Genomic DNA, 17,499 nt, shown 5'->3' with positions numbered 1-17,499 from the left:
TACATATATACATTTCGTTGGTGCATGCGCACACAGTGTTAAAAAAGGTACAATCTCATTCTAATCAAAATGTGGCAGACTGTTCTGTAAGTACATTTTTTCTTTTTTGGACAAGGCAAGTGAGGCCGTGCTGACACAGTTATCACCTTCCCTGTCAATGTGATATGCCTCAGAAATCTCGCGCCCCCACCTTGTGCCTCCCCTACCAAGCACACACGTGGTGTCAAACGCAGGCACGCACCCGCATCGCTTACAGTGCATGGCCAAATGGCCGCCCCCCGCTAATGAATCAACCAGCGTTCGGTGCTCTCGTAGCCGTTCATTTAGGCAGCGGCCAGTCTGCCCCACGTAGCATCTACCGCATGAGAGAGGTATGCGGTATATGACCCCAACAATGCAGGGTACAAACATGCATGCATGTTTTATGGCGCAGACCGGTTTTTTCTTCTCGTTTACGGCCTTGCACATGCGCACCAGCTTTTCGGGGGCAGTGAACATCACGTCCACGCCGCACTTCTCTCCAACTTTTCTCAGCCGGTGCGATAGCTGGTGCACGTACGGTATAGCTGTACGTTTCAGCTTCTTGCAGCTTTTTTCGCCTGCTACGCCAGGGCGTCCACCTGCTCTGATTTCTTTCAGGAGGCATTCCGCCACAGCTGTCACGATCTCTTTCGGAAAACCTGCATTCTGCAACCGGAGCACTTGCATCTGCAAGCTGACCTCAATTTTATGGTGGCAGGACTTTTCGAGAGCACCACGCAGGCAATTTTTTTGCAATGCCCCTCTTAACCAATTTTGAGTGAGCCGAATTGTATGCTAGAATTTCCTTTTTTGTGCGAGGCTGATACGACCAGCAGATGTGCCCTGTGCCAAAGTGCAAACACAGCTCGAGGAATTGGAGACATCCGTTCATCGGCACTTCATGCGTGAACCTTAATTTGCCAGAACAATCACCGAAAATTTCTAAAACACTTTTTACAACCTGTGGTTTGTCGCTCTCGTTTTCAACATTCACAAACACAATAAAATCATCGACATATCTAAAACATTTCACAACACGTTTTTCCTGTTTTATGCGCGCTGCCACGCGCTTGTCAAATTGGCCTAAAAAAATTTCACTAAGTATAGGAGCTATGCAGGAGCCAATGCAAATACCATCTTTCTGCACGAACAACTTGTCGTTAAAACAAATGTAGGTGGAAGAGAGGTAGCACTCAACTAATGCTACAAAGTCGTTTACGGAAACCCCGCTACTATTTTTGGAACTCGACAGCCCCCCAGTTTTCAATCCGCTCTTTTACTGCGTCTAACAACTCTGTTTGGGGAATGGAATAAAAGAGCTCCTCAATATCAACTGAAAAGGCAAAATTGGCTTGTGAAGCACCATCTTGCTCACCCAAAAATTCAATCACATCCTTTGAGTTGCTCACACGAAAAGGATCTTCTACGTCTATTTGGCTAAGATGCTTTTTTAGGTATTTTGAAACCAGACCTTGCCAGGCTTCTTTCTCGGATACAATTGCTCTGAGAGGCATGCCTTCCTTGTGGGTTTTTGCAGAAAAAAATACGTTCAGCCCCGGCATATTCGCCGCTTTTACAGACTTGTGTAGTCCTGTCAAATTGATCTGTTCACACAGTTTTAGTGCCTCTGCCTTTACTTTCCTGCCAGATCTTTCCAGGGGAACAAAATTCTTTTCAATTGCCTGCTTAGCTTTTTCATGATACATCGTTTTGGGCAACACGACGAAACCACCCTCCTTATCAGCAGTCAGCAAAGAGAGATTATTCTTCCTAAGGTAATGAATGGTTTTGCTCACCGCTAGTGTTGCCCCAAGTGAGCATGGTTTCCTGCTTGTCAGGCAGTCGACACCTTCAGAAATACATCTAGCTTTCTCTTCTGCATCTGCACATTGCCCAACTTTCCTAACCATAGTAAGGAGCCCGATCGGTGTCTCGTTAACCTCATTACACAATTTTTTTAGGCCAATTTGACAAGCGCGTGGCAGCGCGCATAAAACAGGAAAAACGTGTTGTGAAATGTTTTAGATATGTCGATGATTTTATTGTGTTTGTGAATGTTGAAAACGAGAGCGACAAACCACAGGTTGTAAAAAGTGTTTTAGAAATTTTCGGTGATTGTTCTGGCAAATTAAGGTTCACGCATGAAGTGCCGATGAACGGATGTCTCCAATTCCTCGAGCTGTGTTTGCACTTTGGCACAGGGCACATCTGCTGGTCGTATCAGCCTCGCACAAAAAAGGAAATTCTAGCATACAATTCGGCTCACTCAAAATTGGTTAAGAGGGGCATTGCAAAAAAATTGCCTGCGTGGTGCTCTCGAAAAGTCCTGCCACCATAAAATTGAGGTCAGCTTGCAGATGCAAGTGCTCCGGTTGCAGAATGCAGGTTTTCCGAAAGAGATCGTGACAGCTGTGGCGGAATGCCTCCTGAAAGAAATCAGAGCAGGTGGACGCCCTGGCGTAGCAGGCGAAAAAAGCTGCAAGAAGCTGAAACGTACAGCTATACCGTACGTGCACCAGCTATCGCACCGGCTGAGAAAAGTTGGAGAGAAGTGCGGCGTGGACGTGATGTTCACTGCCCCCGAAAAGCTGGTGCGCATGTGCAAGGCCGTAAACGAGAAGAAAAAACCGGTCTGCGCCATAAAACATGCATGCATGTTTGTACCCTGCATTGTTGGGGTCATATACCGCATACCTCTCTCATGCGGTAGATGCTACGTGGGGCAGACTGGCCGCTGCCTAAATGAACGGCTACGAGAGCACCGAACGCTGGTTGATTCATTAGCGGGGGGCGGCCATTTGGCCATGCACTGTAAGCGATGCGGGTGCGTGCCTGCGTTTGACACCACGTGTGTGCTTGGTAGGGGAGGCACAAGGTGGGGGCGCGAGATTTCTGAGGCATATCACATTGACAGGGAAGGTGATAACTGTGTCAGCACGGCCTCACTTGCCTTGTCCAAAAAAGAAAAAATGTACTTACAGAACAGTCTGCCACATTTTGATTAGAATGAGATTGTACCTTTTTTAACACTGTGTGCGCATGCACCAACGAAATGTATATATGTACCTTCGTTCGCAGTAACAAACCAGTTGATGTTTAGCGCTCGTCCTGTCGTATTCTCTGTCATTGTCCCTGCTACTTTGCGCTATTCTTTTGAATAATTATTTCTAATAATTGTGTTATAGTTGACAAACATCTTCTAAAACCGTATTGCTTAGGATATAATACGTTATTTTCTTCTAATATGTCATTATGGCTTTACTTACTATGTGTTCCATTAATTTACAGCAGCAACTTGTTAGATATATTGGTCTATATGTTTCCACGTGTAATTTATTGCCTTCGTTATGAATGGGGATTACTTTGGCACAGCCAATCCTTGGGAAGAGAGGCTGTACTCAGCGATTCAGAAAAAATAATCTGCTAAAAGGGAGACAGCTGCTGCGCGTACCGTTTCCCGCCAGTTGGGTCTATCAGATATCTAAGGATCGTCACCATCATCATCATCAGCAGCAGCAGCAGCAGCAGCAGCCTGGTTACGCCCACTGCAGGGCAAAGGCGTAACCATACGTCTCCAACAACACCGGTCATGTACTAATTGTGGCCATGTCGTCCCTGCAAACTTCTTAATCTCATCCGCCCACCTTACTTTCTGCCGCCCCCTGCTACGCTTGATTTCGCTTAGAATCCAGTCCGCAACCCTTAATGACCATCGGTTATCTTCCCTCCTCATTACATTTCCTCCCCATGCCCATTTCTTTTTCTTGATTTCAACTACGATGTCATTAACTCGCGTTTGTTCTCTCACCCAATCTGCTCTTTCCTTATCCCTTAACGTTACACCCAGCATTCTTCTTTCCATAGCTCGTTGCGTCGTCCTCAATTTAAGTAGAACCCTTTTCGTAAGCCTCCAGGTTTCTGCCCCGTACGTGAGTACTGGTAAGACACAGCTATTATACACTTTTCTCTTGAGGGATAATGGCAACCTGCTGTTCATGATCTGAGAATGCCTGCCAAACGCACCCCAGCCCATTCTTATTCTTCTGATTATTTCCGTCTCATGATCCGGATCCGCCGTCACTACCTGCCCTAACCAGATGTATTCCCTTACCACTTCCAGTGCCTCGCTACCTATTGTAAATTGCTTAGCTCTTCCGAGACTGTTAAACATTAGTTTTCTGCAGATTAATTTTTAGACCCACTCTTCTGCTTTGCCTCTCCAGGTCAGTGAGCATGCATTGCAATTGGTCCCCTGAGTTACAAAGCAAGGCAATATCATCAGCAAATCGCAAGTTACTAAGGTATTCTCCATTAACTCTTATCCCCAATTCTTCCCAATCCAGGTCTCTGAATACCTCCTGTAAACACGCTGTGAATAGCATTGGAGAGATCGTATCTCCCTGCCTGACGCCTTTCTTTATTGGAATTTTGTTGCTTTCTTTATGCAGGACTACGGTGGCTGTGGAGCCGCTATATATATCTTTCAGTATTTTTCCATACGGCTCGTCTACACCCTGATTCCGTAATGCCTCCATGACTGCTGAAATTTCGACAGAATCAAACGCTTTCTCGTAATCAATGAAAGCTATATATAAGGGTTGGTTATATTCCGCACAATTCTCTATCACCTGATTGATAGTGTGAATATGGTCTATTGTTGAGTAGCCTTTACGGAATCCTGCCTGGTCCTTTGCTTCACAGAAGTCTAAGGTGTTCCTGATTCTATTTGCGATTGCCTTAGTAAATAGTTTGTAGGCAACTGACAGTAAGCTGATCGGTCTATAATTTTTGAAGTCTTTGGCGTCCCTTTTCTTATGGATTAGGATTATGTTAGCGCTATTCCAAGATTCTGGTACGCTCGAGGTCATGAGGCATTGCGTATACAGGGTGGCCAGTTTGTCTAGAACAATCTGCCCACCATCCTTCAACAAATCTGCTGTTACCTGATCCTCCCCCGCTACCTTCCCCCTTTGCATAGCTCCCAAGGCTTTCTTTACTTCTTCCGGCGTTACCTGTGGGATTTCGAATTCCTCTAGACTATTCTCTCTTAAATTATCGTCGTGGGTGCCACTGGTACTGTATAAATCTTTATAGAACTCCTCGGCCACTTGAACTATCTCATCCTTATTAGTAATGATATTGCCGGCTTTGTCTCTTAACGCATACATCTGATTCTTGCCAATTCCTAGTTTCTTCTTCACTGCTTTTAGGCTTCCTCCGTTCCTGAGAGCATGTTCAGTTCTATTCATCTTATACTTCCTTATGTCAGTTGTCTTACGCTTGTTGATTAACTTCGAAAGTCCTGTCAGTTATATTCTAGCTGTAGGGTTAGAGGCTTTCATACATTGGCGCTTTTTGATCAGATCTTTCGTCTCCTGCGATAGCTTACTGGTATCCTGTCTAACGGAGTTACCACCGACTTCTATTGCACACTCCTTAATGATGCCCACAAGATTGTCGCTCATTGCTTCAACACTAAGGTCCTTTTCCCGAGTTAAAGCCGATCGAATACCTGTTCTGTAGCTTGATCTGGAATTCCTCTATTTTCCCTCTTACCGCTAACTCATTGATCGGCTTCTTATGTACCAGTTTCTTCCGTTCCTTCCTCAGGTCTAGGCTAATTCGAGTTCTTACCATCCTATGGTCACTGCAGCGCACCTTTCTGAGCACGTCCACATCTTGTATGATGCCAGGGTTAGCGCAGAGTATGAGGTCTATTTCTTTTCTAGTCTCCTCCACGTCTCCTCCACGTCTACTTTCGGCTACCCCGCTTGCGGAAGAAGGTATTCATTATCCGCATATTATTCTGTTCCGCAAACTCTACTAGTAACTCTCCCCTGCTATTCCTAGTGCCTATGCCATATTCCCCCACTGCCTTGTCTCCAGCCTGCTTCTTCCCTACCTTGGCATTGAAGTCGCCCATCAGTATAGTGTATTTGGTTTTCACTCTACCCATCGCCGATTCTACGTCTTCATAGAAGCTTTCGACTTCCTGGTCATCATGAGTGGATGTAGGGGCGTAGACCTGTACGACCTTCATTTTGTACCTCTTATTAAGTTTCATAACAAGACCTGCCACCCTCTCGTTAATGTTATTGAATCCCTGTATGTTACCAGCTATATTCTTATTAATCAGGAATCCGACTCCTAGTTCTCGTCTCTCCGCAAAGCCCCGGTAGCACAGGACGTGCCCGCTCTTTAGCACTGTATATGCTTCTTTTGGCCTCCTAACTTCACTGAGCCCTATTATATCCCATTTACTGCCCTCTAATTCCTCCAATAGCACTGCTAGACTCGCCTCACTAGATAACGTTCTAGCGTTAAACGTTGCCAGGTTCATATTCCAATGGCGGCCTGTCCGGAGCCAGGGATTCTTAGCACCATCTGCTGCGTCGCAGGTCTGACCGCCGCCGTGGTCAGTTGCTTCGCAGCTGCTGGGGACTGAAGCCCGGGGTTTGATTGTTGTGTTCATATAGGAGGTTGTGGCCAAGTACTGCACCAGGGTGGCCAATCCTGCTCTGGTGAGGGAGTGCGTTACCGGTTCTGGTCACCGGGATCAGGCCACACTCCAGGCCTGTTTATGCAATTTTATCAACACGCGGATTTTTTTTGTAATCCGGTGGAAAATTGAGCGGCACCGGGATTAGAACCACGGACCTCTTGCACGCGAGGCGGGTGTTCTACCTCTACGCCACCGCTGCGATCTAAGGATATTCCAGGTTTTTGCCAGGCCTATCTGTGTTTCCGTGCCATCGCAGGTGTTGTGCCAGTTTTGCCGTGACAACTGAGTAATCTAATCTTCGATTTGTTTGTTGAGGATTGCCAGCCGCCTGCGGACTGCACGGTTGAGTGTTTGCTTGCCTAGCCGCTTCTGCAAGCCTCGCTTTGCTTCACACATGTATAGAAGTTTGGCGTCGGCCTATTGCATTCCGGCTTCCTCTGGAACGGTATTTGTGGCTTTCGCCACGCATGTGTAAACCTGTTCGACCCACGATTTGATGTCCTCGATTTCGTGTGTTTCTGCCCTGCCCTCGTGCGAGTTCCTTTCGGCTGCTCTAAGCTTCCTGAACACGTCCCACTATGTGATTTTGATTTGCGTGTCCCCCTTGGGTTTCTGTGGGCCTACTTCGATTTGTGTGGCGACTATGTAATGGTCACTTCCTAAATTTTCTTGTGTATTTAACCACAGGGCGTCTTGTCGAGCGTTCTTGGTGAAAGTTAGGTCCGGTGTGGCATCCACGCTCCCGCTGTTGCCTGTCCTGGTGCGCCGGGTCGGTGATCAGAGACAACCCCCTCGTGCTGAGCATCCAGCCAAAGATTCCGCCCCTTGGTCGCGTTTGTACCCCCAAGTAGGGTGGTGTGCGTTAAAGTCCCCCGCTACTACTATAGTGCTTGATGCTTGGCTATGCTCAATGCTTTGCGGAAGAGGTTCGTGAATCTGTGTTGCTTTCTCGGACTGCTGTATACGTTCAGTACGAACAAGCTTCCCCGAGTCCTTTGTTTTGCTCGATATTACTTCCACGAGGACGTGGTCCACGGTCGCTACGCCGGTGTAGTGACGTATGGCCGGTATGTGACGTCGAATTAGAGTCGCCACTGACGCATTTCTATCGTCCGATGCCGGCTCGTCCGCCCCCCCAACCCCCGTAATACAGTTCGTATCCCGATAGCTTGGCCAAGCCTCCGGTTTCCTACAAGCATATGACGTCTGGTGCCTCCCCCGCTATTTTTTTATTTATTTGATAAATACTGCCAGCCTTCAGAGAAGGTCATGGGCAGGAGTGGACAGTACATATGAATAAATGATCAAAAATAAGAAGACAAGAACGCATTACACAAGGCTCGCACCTCGCACAGAAAAGCAGCGAAAGACCGATAGTTTACACGTCGCTTGCATACAAACCCGTGCTACAGATATAAAATTGTGCCTGATATATTGACAGAGTGCTTGACAAGAAAAAATTAGATAAGAATACGGACCATTCAAGCTGCCCATGATCGCACGATATGACAAACTGCTGTAATTCATCACTCATCGAAGCATTTTGCGGGAGAACCATAGCATATGTCGCGAGATGATAAGTGTTGCTGAAAATCGAAGGCTGATGGAAGAACTATAAAGCACTTAAGAATGACTGTATGGTGGGTTTCTCGACAATGTGTGCACTGAGCCGGTAATTCTCGAATAGTTCGCGGAAAAAATGAATTACTGATGCACTCGGTTCTGCAGGCGAATTCTTTAACTTTTTTCGAGTGATTTCCTCGCGTGGAATGACGAGTCACCTGCTGAATGTACAATTCCTTATTGATACGCAGATTATCATAATTTATTAAATGCATATATTTCAACCTACCACGATGACGTCTTATTTGAAGTGCTTCTAAATTAGCTTTTTCCAGCAGCTGGGTCGGAGATGCATGCCAGCTGTATGAATTAAAGACAAATCCTATTGATTTTCTTTGGACACCTTCTAGTTTTCTTATATTAACTTCAGTAAATAGGTCCCATAAGACGGAAGCATGTTCGAAAATCGGCCAAATAAATGTTTTATATGCCAGTAATTTTATTTCTTCTGCCGACTGACGTAGGCAACGTTTCAGATGCCCAAGCTTCTTAATGGCCTTTTTTTGTATGTAGTTAATGTGTGTGTTCCACCTGATATCAGACGTGATCATGACACCCAAGTATTTATAACTTTCTACTGAAGAAAGACTGCAGCAATTTATTGAGTATTGGAAGTGTAGGGGAATCCGTTTTCTTGTTATTGTCATTGATACGGTTTTCTTCTCATTTACCTTCACTTGCCACTCAGAACACCAACGGTCTATTTTAGATAAAGATGAATTTAGAAGAGCCTGGTCATTCGGACACTGAATTACATTATACAATCGTCAGCAAACAACTTAGTTTTCACTGGTATGTCTTGAGTAGTGTCATTAATAAAAATTAAAAAGAACAGTGGTCCTAGGATGGATCCCTGTGGTATGCCTGGCAGAACTGGAGCCAGACTGGAATTAATGCTGTCGATGGAAACACTCTACTGTCGCAATGAAATATATGCTTCTATCCAGGATATTAATGAAGTGTTCTTGAATATTGATTTCATTTTGACCAGCAGTTTAGGATGGGACAAGCGATCAAACGCTTTCTCGAAATCTAAGAATATAATGTCTACCTGGCTTTGCTTATCTAATGATGGGGCAAAATCATGAACGGTTTCGAGCAATTGCGTTACCGTTGACAAGTTCTTGCAAAAACCATGCTTTCTGGAATCGATCAGGTTGTTATTTTCAAGACTCCGATATATGTTTGAAAATGACATGTTCAAGTGTCTTCACACACGTGCATAAAATGTAAATAGGCCGGTATAATGCTATATGTGATGGATGTTGTGATTTAGGAACGGGGACAATTCTTTCATACTGCAATCATGTGGAAGTTCCGCTCGCCGTAAGGATTCTTTAAATATTATGGTTAAATATTTTGAGCACCATCCGGCATACCTAATGAGGAAAGCATTCGGTATGCCGTCTATTCCAGGAGATTTTTTGCTGTCCACTTTCAAAAGAAGCGAGAAAACGCCTTCCTCAGTTATTGATACATCACCTATGGCAGGGCATTCGTGAGGTAGTGTAAAGCGTGGCTGATTGCCATCATCTTTTGCGACCACTGAACAGAAGTGATCATTGAATGAACTCGCAATGGCAAATGGATCCGTAACAGGTCTACCATCAATGCATAGATTCGATATCGAACTCTTTCTTTTTTTTTTTTTTTTTGAAATGACGCCAAAATTTTGCTGGGGACGAAAGAAGAAAGCTTTTCATAGTTGCACTGTGATAATGTTCCTTAGTCTTTTTGATAGTGTGTTTTAACTGTCTGCGCATGTCGGAAAGTTTTTGCACGGTATCTTCGGAGGGACTACGACGAAGTTTCTTTCGGATCTTTTTCGTCTTTCGTCCCAAGCGTACAATGTCTTTAGTCATCCATGGGCTTGAGCGTTGCACACACTTCACTCGGAATGGTGCGAAATCTTGTATGCACCTTAAAACAAGGTTCTTGAAGAAAAGCCACAGACTCAGAGAGGGCAACAAATTATGAAAACGAGATATCAAACTGGCCCAGTATACCCACATCATCAGAACGCGCGAAAATCGGTACCATAGATTCCTGTTTCTTGCGTTTCTTTATGCAATTCAAATTTGCGTATAAGCTTACCATCTTATGATCGGATATACCTTCAAGAACATATGTTTTCGGACTGCGATTAAGGATGCTATTGCTAACAAGAAAAAAGATCTAAAATAGACATGGTTTCCCCTTGTACCCGTGTTGGTTCGGTAACTAATTGCGTTAGGTCATGGCAAAGAATAATATCAACAAAAGGCTCGACAGAGCTGCATAAGGGGTCGGGGAATTTACTGTTCCAGTTTATGGACGGTACGTTACAATCGCCACCGAGAATCAAATTCCAAGAATAACTTTTGCTAGCGCATAAAAATTCATTAAGTTTCTCACAAAAGGAATTACCTGAGTTAGGCGGCCTGTAAAACCCTGCTACTACGAGACTAAGGTCATCAAGAAAGACTCATTATTTATGAATTGCTGAAGGTTGTCCCGTTTGCGGCGGTACTCGCGACAATTCCACTGCCAGATTACGTATTTTGGGCTCATCGGTGCCATAGTTTTTTACCGAGTCAGTTCTAGCTCTGTCTGAGAAGGCGGGTCTGTCGTTTTCTAGGTGGCTTTGGGCTGACGCGTTGGCCGGCGCCATTCTGCCTTTGTTCTTTCGGCCACTTTCCTTCCCGAAAGAGGTATGCCGTCTGAAAGCTGTTCTTGCATTTTCTATCTCCCGTAGGGTGATTTCTTCCGCACAGTGCGCATGTGGGATAGCACTGGTGTGCGTTTTGTAGATTTTTCTCGCCGCAGAAGGGGCATGCCTTGTTTTTGGACGCCGGGCAGACGTCCATGCGGTGCCCCACCGCGCCACAGGCAGAGCATATTTCGTGTTTCTTCTTGTGCACGTAGCATCTGTACTCCGCAGCACGGAACACCGCACCGTGGAGAGATTCACAGGCGCGGCAGCTGTGCCCGAACTCTGTGCGGAGGAATTCGCGCTGGAAGCGGCCATTCGCACTTCCCATGGATTTGCGGGCTTGGCGTTGAAAGTTGTTGGTGACGCGCAGCCCGGAACCAATTCCCGGCGGCGCCGAGCATTCAGTCGGCACGGTTCGTTGTCTCTAGCCCGAAACTCGGAATTCTCGGCTCGGCGACGGCGTTTGTCGGCGTAGGCGCGATGGGCAGGATCGGCTCTCTTTCGTCGATCGTAGTCCCGCTGAGCCGCGCACCGAGCTTCCTTGTAGGTCACAGACACGACAACTGTACCCAAACTCAATGACAATAAATTAGCGCTGGAATCGGCCGTTCGCACCCACCGTGTCTCGGCTGGCTTGACGCTGGAAGTTTTCGAGCAGTCGCAGGCCGGCATCACTTTCTCGGGGACGTGGAAGGTTCAGGCGCCTTCTCTCGCGTTCCTTGGACTGAAACTCGGCATCCTCAGCTCGGTGTCGCCTCTTCTCAGCCGCAGCTTCGGCGGCGACACATCGCTTCTCGCTTGTCAGTACGGTGCTCTTCCTGGTAAGCCACTTCTTATTCGGGCGTCTTCGGTCTTCCGCTGGCAGCAGCAAGTGCGCACGGTGTAGAGGAGGCGAGAGATGAGTCGCCGCGCCGGCTGTTCCGAGCTTTAACTCGCCTGTGACGTCACGACTCCGCCCTACGCGCGCGGGGTGCGAGGAGGTTACGTGGCTCGGTGCTCTTGCATGTGGTTGCTAGGCAACGCGAGGCGGCGCACAGCTGGACTGAGTTTTCTGGTAACGCTCCACGGCGGAACGAAAGCTTAAACTCCGCTGTTAAACTATGTTTCCCAGCTTCACTGTGGGATACCATTTGCTGTGGGTGCTCACCCGCTCATACATTTCCAGCCAGTCGTCGGCTCCCGTCATAGGCAGCGGGCACATTTCGCGGGCGAAGTTAGTCCATCAACGAGAGTTGATGCTATCGTGTAAAAAGACCAGGCGATAACATTTGCTTAGATCACCATTTTCAGCATGTTTTGTTCAGTAAGCACGTCATACTTATTCGAAATTAACCCGCCGTGGTTACTTAGTGGCTATGGTGTTGGGCTGCTGAGCACGAGGTCGCGGGATCGAATCCCGGCCACGGCGGCCGCATTTCGATGGGGGCGAAATGCGAAAACACCCGTGAGATTTAGGTGCACGATAAAAGAACCCCAGGTGGTGGAAATTTCCGGAGTCCTCCACTGCGGCGTGCCTCATAATCAGAAAGTGGTTTTGGCACGTAAAACCGCACAATTTTTTTATTTGAAATTCAGGCAAGAAAATTGACAAGTTTGTATTTGCTGGTATTTGACCGAATAATTGGCTGGAATGCTGAGCACAGGAGAAAAAAAGGGACGTACAGAGACGCAATAAAATGGTGACAGGTTTCCGCACGATGTTTTTATAATACTATATTTTATTGCGATAGCAAGTATACGGAGACTCCATGTGAATTTTTGTCGTCGGCGTGAGGTTCCGTAGACATTTAGGTATACGTAAGCTATATACCATGCCATGCTATGTGACATGCGGTATATGTGGGTTATATTGCCACACCATTCTATCACTGAAGTTGTTCATATATATCAGGCCTTAAATTCCTGACAAAATTAGTCCTCAGAATTTTGAGAATGGCAGCCCGCAAACAAATGTCATGAAACAAAACACCGACAGCGCATGTCTTTTATCTTAAATATTATCAGACTTAAATATTAAAATTGCGAAGCAAAAACAGAGGGTAAACCTGAGATCGATGTAACTTTATTTGCGCGGCTATGCAATACCTCCGGGATTGACCCAGGAAAGAGATTTGAAACGTACCCGATACGGAAAAGTGGTGGTAAAGTCGCTAAGAAAGACGTTGGCTTTAATAAACATAAATGAAATTGCCTCATGGTAGGATTCAAACAGACGACCCTAGCACAACAGCTCGTTTCCATTTACTTAGCTTACGTTTAGTCCAATACATGCTATCACTACAGCTACGAACCTTGCACTTAGTGTAATATTCTAACATGTTGCTGTCACATTCATTGACTCGCCCTTATGGGTAAACTGTGATTTTTTTTTATTGTTAACGCTGATAAAGTGATGATTCCCGAGTGGCTTCCGGTCGTCTGGAAGGGCATTGAACAGAAGAGGCTCCATGCTGACCTAAATAAACAAAATTTTCGCGTTAGAAAGGGGTCATGAGATTTATTTGCAAGGAATAGTGTTTAAAGCATGTTTGACAACTGCGAAATATGACACAGCGTGGTGCAACTAATATAGACCCCTTGTCAGTAAAATGCGATTTTTCGTGTCGACAAATGATTTATGTGTGCAGCATAAAGTGGCTAAAATTATGAGCGAAATGTAAAATTTGCATTTAACTACAATGCCACTTAATCAACGCGAAACTTTGCCAATGGGCTGCGAACGTGCTTCGCTTTCAATGCTGCGCAAACTATCGTTCAGTCGCTTAACGTGGTGTTTTGTGATTGAGTCACGAGATCGTGTCCCTGACCGCGACGGCTGTGGTTATATGGGAAAATTGAATTCTAGGTTTCACGACCTCGAGTTGAGCCCGAGGCTATGGCTTCGATCCCGGCCGCATTCCGATGGATGCGAAATGCAAAAAAACATTCGTGAATCTAGCTTTAGCTGCACGTAGAAGTCAAAACTAATCCTGAGCACCTCACTATGGCGTGCCTCATAATCGTATCGTGGTTTTAGCATGTAAAACTCCAGAATTTTGTTTCATCTTAAGCGTTTTGGAGAAGATGGCGGTTCAATGCGAAGCGCGGCATATGACGACACGTGGCTGTCATGCAGTATGGTTTCTTCGACTTGGCTGCCGCTCTGCTGTGAGCTTCTGCTATAGAACCGACAGGTTGTAAATAACTCGTTCGCGCTTACGGCTGCGACGTGTACGAACAGCCAGCGAATCAGCGTTATGTCAGTTGCGCGTGACTGAGAGCATATCGTAGAAGCTACGTTCCGAGAGCAAATGCCCAGAGCTTTTGGCTGCAAGTACGCTACATACCTATGCTGTATACTCTTTCGCATAATCGAACAGATACACCACTGAGCCATGGATCCAATCACGGACGCGCTCGAACACAGCCGCGGAGAAGTTGCTTTGCTTGTACACGGCACGATCGTGATTATAGGCCATGGAAACCGCCCTATGTACGTTCGTCGGCGTTCATTTCTTTTTACGCTCTATTAACTTCTATGGCGAAGACGTGTGCGACTTTCAATAATCACATTATCTATTCGTGACAATGTCAAAACGAACACAAGGTGAATGCAGAAGCCAACGTTTCCACAAGTGGACTTCTGCGCACTCCTGCTGACGGCGTCGCGCGCGAGCTGTTCTGATCGTTTCGCGTGGCGCACGATTTTGCACGCTGTGCACAAGGACACGTGACTAGCGGTATAACTCAGTGCTACACGAATGCTGAGCCAGAACAAGAGGGTCGCACAGCATGATCAGGCGCTGGAACGCGGTAGAAAACAGCCTAGTTTCGGTACCTGGGCACGTGACTGCACGATTGTGGGAACAAGCAGACGAAGCGGAAGTACATCTCTCTTGCTTCGGTGCGAAGTAAAACAAGAACACGCAGACATTCCGTTTGTGTGTTTTATTATTTCTCTAAACTTCAATTCGTCAATTCAAGCAACAGATCACACAAATAACAGATGTTAATAAAAAACTAACTAATGATAAAATAACAAATAACAAGTACCTCACCGTCCGGCTTGGAGCGCGGTCGCGGGAGGGATAACGGCGTTCGGATTGAAATTTCAGACTATTCCGCGGCGCGTAGCGATGTATTTCTTGGCAAATACGATCGTTAGCGCGCATTCTATGTTCTGCGCTCGTCAGCTCAAAATGACCAGACCTGGCGAGGGGCCGTTTAATGTAGCGCGCCTGGCTGGTACTTCATTTCGGAAGGTCATCATCAGCAACCAATTAGTAGTAGTCGCTGCTCTTTTACTACCGCGTCGCTACATTGGCAGAGGCGCGACAGATGCAGCATAACTTGATTCGTGTGCCCGGTTTTGGCATTTTCGGTTGCAGTTTTTACGACCGCCGCCACCTGCCGTAGTTGCTTAGTGGCTATGGTGTTGGGCTGCTAAGCACGAGGTAGTGGGATCGAATCCCGGCCACGGCGGCCGCATTTCGATGGGGGCGAAATGCGAGAACACCCGTGTACTTAGATTTAGGTGCCCGTTAAAGAAGCCCAGGTGGTCCAAATTTCCGGAGTCCCCCACTACAGCGTGCCTCATAATCAGAAAGTGGTTTTGGCGCGTAAAACCCCTTAATTAACTATCGCCGCCGACGTACGTGCTTTGCGAATTTAAATGCCTGTGTGGCTCAGTGGGTGAACCCATCTCTGACAAGCTCACTGACGGCTGTCAAAGTGACGAAAGGGTGCGCGTGTACCTTACATCCTCGAGTCAAACCTTGCTGAGGGCTCGTTTCTCCTTCTACCCTTCTATTTGACACCCCGCGCACAGATACATATTTGATATTCTTTCCTGCTCGAGTAAACAGCAGAAAGGGTTTAAGTATATGTTCCTCAATAGTAAGGTCTCTGAAGACTATGCGCCCTTGATATGAGGCGTTGCCAAAAAGTTCTATTCAGCAGCTAAATTGAAGTCATTTCCGAGGTATTACAAACTTACACAATTTTGATTGTTTTGTGATGACGCATCGCTGGGAAAATAATGAACTTTTTTCACAATAGGCCATTCATGTTTCAAGACGTTCAAGACTTGAGCTTGAAAAGCAGCCACTGCAGCTGTATATATATGCTAGAGACCGCCTCAAATAACAGCAAGTGTTCGATCAGTTTCGTCCGAAGAAAAAAAGACTAAATATGTACTAGGCCTTCAAGATTACATATTCAATAAAGAAGCCTCACAAATGTTGCCTACACACGTGGTTTCGCGAGAGCTTGCACAGAATTCTCGCGAGAAAGCATAGTGAGCAGATTCACAAGGTAAAAAAAAATCAATAAGCATTTTTAAATTTTTTTTCACTATTACAAACCTGTTTATAGCAGGAACTTAAAGACAAGCGTATTCGAAAATAATTTCCATTTGTTTGGCCGTTCTAAAATGTTTATCTACCTAGATATTCATCATCAAATTTTACGCTCATATAGGAAAATAATTTCGTATCTAGAGGCAGGAGTGTCGACACACACACCCATCCCTGTGGATTCCGCCAGTCTAGATACACAGCTGCGCTCATGCTCTTGGCTTGCAAAATGGTGTCTCCCTTCCCCCCGCAATCAGACACGATACGCTCTTGTCTCGAGACTCCTGCCTCTGAATGCGATAATGTGTGTAAAATTTGACCTCGGGTACCTTGGAACACGGACGCTTTAGAAGTATTAAACAATATGGAGATGTCTTCGAATACGCCTGCCTTCAAATTTCTGATATCAACTTACCATGATCGCGAAATCAAGAACAGTAAATGAATTTTTTTTCAGTATGCTTTTGCTCATTTTGCTTGGTCGGAATAATTGTGCTCACCAGAGCGTATAAATACCCCGTTCAAGCAGCATTTCGATAGGTAACATAAACATTTTCAATAAATTAAGCAATCATTCATTCTACTACTTTAGAATCTACAATTTCTTGCGGTATTGCTTCATTTTAAGAACTATCCACTGTAAGAGTTGTAGGACGATTGTTGCCACTGAACAGTCTGGTCAACTCCACAGGTACGTAATCACAGCTTTGTGGTCTCTATTCAGAACGTGTACTTGCGTCGTACGTAAGCATTTCATCACGCTTACTCACATTTGTTCCCTTAGTCCATACAGGACACGTACCTTAAACAAACAGCTAAACTTGCGTAACTTACGCACACCGCCGAACCCTTAAAAATGCGTCTGCTAATAACTCGTTCCACGCACGCTTATTAGGGAAGTCAGAACACGGCCGCCCTCAACACACACGAGCAACCCAGTCATAAACCTGCTTCCTTCCGTCCACACAGGACACGCGCTAATGAACCTAAGAGTTCTCAGTGCAAATGATGCACTACTGAAAATCTACGCGCTGAACCTTAGAAAATTCAAAAATACTCATAAGAAAGAAGGTTAAAGGGCCCCTGAAACGGTTCGGACAAATTTTGTAGACGCGTAGGGTACAGCTTAAGTAGAACATTCGCACCACTATTTAAGTGAAGCGTTACGTATTAATGGAGCTACAAGCGATTAGAAGTTACCCTCTTCCATAGCCATGCTTTTCCTCCTCAACTCGTTCGCCGAGCGAGCGGGGCTAAGCTCCGCCTTCACTGGTTTGCGTCACGATGCGACGTCACATCGTCCACTTCCGGTTGGTTTGGAGCCCGCC

The 17,499-nt window shown here is 46.0% G+C and overlaps 1 pseudogene; it reads right to left on the bottom strand.

The window, feature by feature from the left end:
- Positions 1–625: 625 nt before the first annotated feature.
- On the bottom strand, positions 626–1,931 carry LOC140218600 (uncharacterized; annotated as a pseudogene).
- Between the last annotated feature and the right edge of the window lie 15,568 nt (positions 1,932–17,499).

The sequence above is a fragment of the Dermacentor andersoni genome, chromosome 5 (assembly GCF_023375885.2).
Source record: "Dermacentor andersoni chromosome 5, qqDerAnde1_hic_scaffold, whole genome shotgun sequence".
Classification (NCBI taxonomy): Eukaryota; Metazoa; Arthropoda; class Arachnida; order Ixodida; family Ixodidae; genus Dermacentor; species Dermacentor andersoni.
Note: the sequence above shows the minus strand (reverse complement) of the source record. Positions and strands in the feature narration are given on the sequence as shown.